Genomic DNA, 7,190 nt, shown 5'->3' on the forward strand with positions numbered 1-7,190 from the left:
TTTCCTCACATATAGTATGATATGCATCAATTATAATCCGAGATAACGAAACCATTTTTTCTTAGAGTATATATGATTTTTGTCTTTTAATCTTCAGAAAATTTACCTCAGATTGTTCTTCTTCCACTTCTGAGCCAGAGTTTGCTATTAATGCAAGGATATTTTCATCATATGAGTTCGAGTCATCCATGGCCATCTAGGATAGATCTTTCTTTTCTCTTTCATCATCAGATTCACCATTAGAGATATTAGCTATTGCAGCTCAAGCTTTAATTTTTGCACAATCTTGTTTGTTGCTCTTACGCTCAGGGACCTGGTGTTTCTTTTGCTCTTTTATTTTATCATGATTATTCTTCTCCCACTCGGTATCTCACATTGAAAAATTCCTAATAAAGTGATCAAGACTACCATACTTGTAGCATGCCTCAGAGTTGTTCTTCTTTGGTGCCTTTTCTTTTGATGTGCTACCCCTTTTTTGAAAACGACAATCCTTTCAGACAGCGCATGGAATGTACGAGTCAGTAGTGCCATATGATCGCCATCAATTTCTAGCCCTATAGTGGTCTTGCCAACCAGAATCTTGTCTTGGCAATGTTCAGCCAACTCATGATCGTGATATTTCTTCAACTTCTAGGTTTTTTTTTTTCATTAATTTTTTTTTATAAAACTGCCCGTCAATACCTGGGCTGGGATATATTCATCTTCCGACAAAAACCATGTTTGGAGGGGGGCTTAGCCTAACTTCCAATTACAATGCATTGCTTACTGTAAACTTAACCAGTAAGATATAGATGAGGAGGGGGTTTATGGACAAAAATAAATTTATTATCCCCTCCTTTTCCTATGTTTAACTAACAAAAAAATTACATTTTTCATATCTAATTCTAAAAGTGGGCATTTGCCATTTATCCATCAGGAAGAGTCCTTTAGCACCTTTAGGCAACGGTTGAAAGGACGAGTAAATAATTTCCTCTGTTAGATTAGAAGCATCTTTGGCCAACCAGTCCGCCACTTGGTTTGCTTCTCTTAAGGGCAGTGGCTGTTGGGATAAAAAATAAATAATTATCCCGCCCAGGAATAATACCCACGGCAAAATAATATAACACAAGAGAGTAACAACGACACCAAAATATTTTAACGGGATAAAGTACAATATCCAGCGAGCAAATCTAACACTATAATATTATAACTTAGTAGTGTCAAGAGACTAACTACACTTCGAAAGAAACAAACACTTTTTATTTTAAAATACTCACTACAATATTCCACTCCACTAATTTATCTCACAGACTACAATCTGTGGATTACTCTCTCTACGCTCTATTGCACTCTCTCTGATTTGGTGTATTTGAAATGAAGCTGAACGCTTCTATTTATAGGTGAAGTCACCGCAGCTCTAAGCAATCAAAACATTGATATCTTCAATTTGCAAAAATCCATCAGAAAACCAACTTTAAGCAAATTGTTTTTTTCAACTTTTGGTGTTGCCGCCCACAATTGCTTGTTGCAACTTAAAACTTTTTTTGTTTCTGCCGTTTTTGAACAAGTTGTCATTGCAACTTGTTTCTTTCTTCTTTTAATTATTTCAAATAGGGACCCAAACTCACTCCTTAATTTTGATTTTTTTTTTTCATTCACAAGACTTGATCTCAATCTCTGGAAATCTTCAAACTTGAGAGGTTTGGTAAAAATATCCGCAACTTGATCATGTGACTTCACATATTTGAGCTCGACTTCCTTCTTGGCAATGCTTTCTGTGATAAAGATGATACCTTGTATCTACATGCTTGCTTCGATCATGATACACTGGATTCTTCGCGAGTGCCTGTGCAAATTTGTTGTCAATACAAATCTCCGTAGCTTAATTTGTGGCAAATTGAGCTCCTTCAACAATCTTCTCAGCCAAATAGCATGACATGTACATGTACATGATGTTGCTGCTATGTATTCAGCTTCACAAGTCGAGAGAGTAACATTGATTGTTTCCTTTGAACTCCAAGAAATAACATTAATCACCCAAGAAAATACAAAAACCAGTTGTACTTTTTCTATCATCAATATCTCCTCATAATCACTATCATAAAATCCCATAAGACTGAAATCACTAGAAAAAAGAATAAAATAGCCCAAAGACAATCGTACCTTTTAAGTAGCGAAGAATTCTTCTAGTGACTTTCAAATGAGTGGAGGTAGGAGCTTCCATGAAGCAGCTTACTACTCCAACTGCAAAGAGTAATATCTGGCCTGGTACAAGTCAAGTACCTCAAACTTCCCAAAGACTTTTGAAAAAATATGGATCCATTTTCTCCTTCATCAAACTTGGACAATTTTTTCCCACTCACCATCGGTGTGTTCACGGGGTTGCAATCGAGCAGTTGAACTTCTTCATTTCTCTTTTGTATATTTTCTTGAGAAGATAAAAATCCCAATCCTCCATCTACTTCACTATCTAGGGGCCTAGAGTAGTATGACACGAGCCCTACGTCCGTCATCTCGAACTCAGGAACATATCTTTCTTAAAAAGCTTCAAACAAACCTGGCCGTGAAAAATAAAGAATATCAACATAAAGACAAACACAAGCAATGATATCTCCATTAAGTAATAACTTTAGGTAAAGAGCATATTCATGGAGAACAATCCAGGTAAACCCATTGTCTTGAAAATACTTGTCGATGCAACTATTCCATCTCGTGGGCTTGCTTTTAATCCATATAAAGCTTTCTTCAACCGCAACACTTTATCTTCATGGTTTTTGACCACGAAGCCCAATGGTTGTTCAACATAGACTTCTTCTTCAAGATAGCCATTCAAGAAGGCTGACTTGACATCTTAGTTGATGGATTTTTCCCACTTCAATTTGCTTCCGCCAAAGAGATCACAAACGAAAATCGTCTCCATGGCAAACAGGTGCATAGAACTTCTTCATAGTCGATGCTTGCCTTTGCTTGTAGCCTTTAGCCCACAATCGTGCCTTGTAAAATTTCTCCACAATTTCCATCAGCATTCTTCATTTTGTATACCCCATTTCACTCCAATTGCTCGATGACCCTTGCGAAGAAGTTGTTGTACTCCAAGTGTTGTTCTTTCTGTATTAAAGAACTCATCTCCTCTCATGGCTTGTCTCCAGCTTTTTGTTTGTAACAGCTTCATCAAAGTTCATTGGTTCCAACTGTCACAAAGAGACAACATATAAAAAATCAAAATTAGTAACTGTCTTATGTGTCCCTCAATAGAGCTCTTGAATGCTCCTTGTCCTTTGCGACTGTTCATGGTCGAACTTTCTTGAGAAGAGGGAGATGGAACATTGGTTGGAGAAGGAGGTGGAGTTGTATCCTGGCACAGGTTCCACGGTCTCTGGTTCTTCTTCATCACCAAAGTATGGAAGAAAATCATATTGAAGTTTTCTTCATAGTCTTCCAATCCCAGGCCAAATTCTTCATCAAAATTCAACATCGCGACATCCACTCCAACCTTACCGCTGCTGTGGTTGTATAACTTTAGCCTTTTTGAAACTCGTATCATAGCCAACAAACACATGCTTGACACCTTCGATCGTCAAGCTTTGTCTCCCCTTGAGTGGCACATGAGCATAGGCTGAGATGGCTGCCCTAAAGATTCTCAAATGTGACACTTGGCTTTCTTCCACTCCATGCTTCTTGAGGGGTTTAGATCACAACAATTTCCTTGTTGGATGAACCGTGTTGTTCAATAAACTGAACAAGAAACAGCTTCGGCCAAATCCTTGGGGCATAACTTTTAAGCTTTCTACATACATCGAGCCATATAGAGAATCGTTCGATTCTTTCTCTCTGCAACTCCATTTTGTTGGGGTGTAATAAAGGTACCGTGAGAGGGCGACGAATTTCCATGATGACTGACAAAAGTCATAAATCGTTTGATAAGTGAATTCGCCTCCTCTATCGGACAGCTTGAGATCTTTAATTTCATAGCCGAACTTTTTTTCTCCACAGTACTTTGAAATTTTTAAAAGCAGCAAAGCTTCAGATTTTTGGTTCAAGAAAAAACCCAGTCTTTCAACTGAAAGTCATCAAATGAAAAGCATAAAGTATCTACTTTTAAACCAAAAGAAGGTGGATTGATTGTGTCCACACAACATCAAGTGTGAACATGCTGGAGGCGCTTTTGAATCTTGACATAGGCCTCCTTTGGAAAACTCTCCTTGCATGTTTTTCCTAGATAGACAAGCTTCACGCAGTTTGATTTGGAATGGTTGATTGATGGTAACCCATGTACCATGTTCTTTCTCCAGATTGATTTGAGCGCTTCAAAATTCAAGTGTCCAAATTCGCATGTGCCACCGCCATATTATCATCTTGCACATTAGCCTTCAAGACACTTTACATCAATTTTGTTAAGATTGAGAGAAAATAATCTATTCTTTGCCATATGTCACTTTAGCAATTAGAATTCCAACTTGAAGATCTCGTAAGCAAAGATGCAATATTTTTAATGTGGAATGTCATATATCCTTTTGCAAAACACTGTGCCCAAACTCCAAAAATTATTACATTTTAATTTTGGCACATAATAAACATCCTTGAATAGTGCGATCGGAAGACTACCAATCTTTACAGGAGATCGGAATCATAAGCCTATCCGGCTTCGATTTGAATCTTTGAAGTATCTCCAAAAGACGACAGTTACCTCTCACACGTTTTTATTGATCTCCCAAAACTTTTCTTTTGCATCCAACACATATGATTGCTTGTCTCCATTGTCCACAAATACCACGAGCTGCTAAATCATCCCTGTCTTCTTCCTGATGGTGCCAGTAATAACGTTTGACTATGATCTTCTTCTTTCTTGTCGTCAACAAGGTTTTCAGCTTCTCTTCAAGATTGCTACGACATTCCCTAAGAGTAGTGGCCAAATTTTATGACAACTATAAACTCAATTTTAATTTGTCATACCTTTGTCCATTATTTTCCTTGGTAGTAACCACGTCCTCTTCCTCCTCTTTATCCACGCCACACCAGACCTCCTGAATGTTTGGTGGATTTAACTTCAATTGTTGAAGTTGTTCATTACTTCTTCCTAGTCCATTGACCGCCACCGGCCCTCAATCCGTCGTCCATTCCCTCGATAGCTTTTTTCACCTCCATAATCCTTGAAGGATGCCTGAGTTTTAAGAAGTTGCTCCAATGGCACTTCTTGTCTCCTCTTGATCTTTTATTCATGGGCCTGTAAAGAACCCTCCAATTGCTCCACCATCATTGAGTCTAAATCTTTAGACTCTTCAATAGCACACACCACAAAATCGAATTTAGGTGTTAAAGTGCGAAGGATCTTTTCTACCACACGGACATCTTCTATGTCCTCCCCTTATCTTCTTAATTGATTCACAACAGCCTTCACTTTTGAACAATAATCCGAAATGCATTCGGATTCTTTTATTTTTAAAACTTCAAAATCAGCCCGTAGAGTTTGAAGTTTTACCTTCCTCACCTTGTCAACTCCTTGAAGAGAATTTTGTAAAATCTCCCAAGCTTCCTTTGAGGTGGTAGCATTTGCCACCTTCTCAAACATGGCATCATCCAAACATTGGTGGATGAGCGTGAGGGCTTGTTGATCCTTCTTCTTTGTCTTTGCCAAAACATCTTTTTCATTTTGAGGCAGAGCTTCCTCATTATCGATTTTTGCATACCCTCTATCTACGATTTTTCACACATCCTGGGAGCCAAGAATGACTTTCATACGTAGACACCATTTCTCATAATTATCTTTTGTGAGACGGGGATACTGAAAAGACAACGGACCATTACTCGCCATGGCTATGATACCACGTTGTTGGGATAAAAAATAAATAATATTCCGCCCAGGAATAATACCCACGGCAAATAATAATAACACAAGAGAGTAACAACGACACCAAATATTTTAACGGGATAAAATACAATACCCCAGCGGAGCAATATTACCACTATAATATTACAACTTAGTAGTGTCAAGAGACTACTACAACTTCGAAAGAAATAACACTCTTTATTTTAAATACCTCACTACAATATTACTCCCACTCACTATTTATCTCACAGACTACAATCTATGGATTACTCTCTCTACGCTCCATTGCGCTCCCTCTGATTTGGTGTATTTGAAATGAAGCTGAACGCTTCTATTTATAGGTGAAGCCACCGCAGCTCTAACCAATCAAAACATTGATATCTTCAATTTGCAAAATCCATCAGAAAACCAACTTTAGCAAATTGGTTTTTCAACTTGCTGTTGCCGCCCACAATTGCTTGTTGCAACTTAAAACTTTTTTTGTTTCTGCCGTTTTTGAACAAGTTGTCATTGCAACTTGTTTCTTTCTTCTTTTAATTATTTCAATAGGAACCCACAGTGGCTAATTGTGATATGATCATGAGCGGTGTAGCTAATGATATCTTCAAACTCTCTTCTCAATTTGTTGTTTTTAGTTGCTCTTTGCCTGATCATGGTACAGATAACTAAGGAGTCCATCTCCAATGTAAAATTGGGAATCCTTTGGTTCATACACCATTTAGCAGCAAACTTAACAGCTTTCATTTCAGCCATGTTGCTATTGTTGCATTGTAAAGGAACAGAGAATGCCATGATAAAATCACCATGCTCATTTCTAACTATTCCTCCAATGCCTCCTGTCCCAGTATCCTTGAAGAAGCTACCATCTGTGTTTACTTTCAAGTTACCAACTTCTGGCATCTCACATTGAACTTTCATCCATGTAACACATGGTTTTAACTTTTCAATCATCTCACAAGCTTTGGACCAAGGCAAATTTCAATGAAATCGTCAATGGTGAACCTCTCCAGATCTCTTACTTTAGAAATTGCATTCACCTTGCTTTCCTAAGACGGAGGTAGAATGCTCCGGATTTTTCTTACTAGTTTATTTGTAGGGATGACTGTTATAAGAAAACTTAACTCATTAGTGATCAGTATGAAGTGAGTATTCATCTCTTGGATAGTTTTACCATGTTTTATCTTAAAATGTTCACGTTGTCTTATGAGAATATCAATTTTGAACTATTTAACCTGGTCCGTCCCTTCATGAGTAGTTTGTAGCGCATCCCAGTTTTTTGTTGCATTCGTATAAGTTGAAATTCGACTGTACTCGTCTGGACCAATTCTACAAATTAAGATCTTTTTAGCTTTGCCATTTTCCTCAACAACTTTCTGGTCCTCTT

The sequence above is a fragment of the Nicotiana attenuata genome, unplaced genomic scaffold (assembly GCF_001879085.1).
Source record: "Nicotiana attenuata strain UT unplaced genomic scaffold, NIATTr2, whole genome shotgun sequence".
Lineage (NCBI taxonomy): Eukaryota > Viridiplantae > Streptophyta > Magnoliopsida > Solanales > Solanaceae > Nicotiana > Nicotiana attenuata.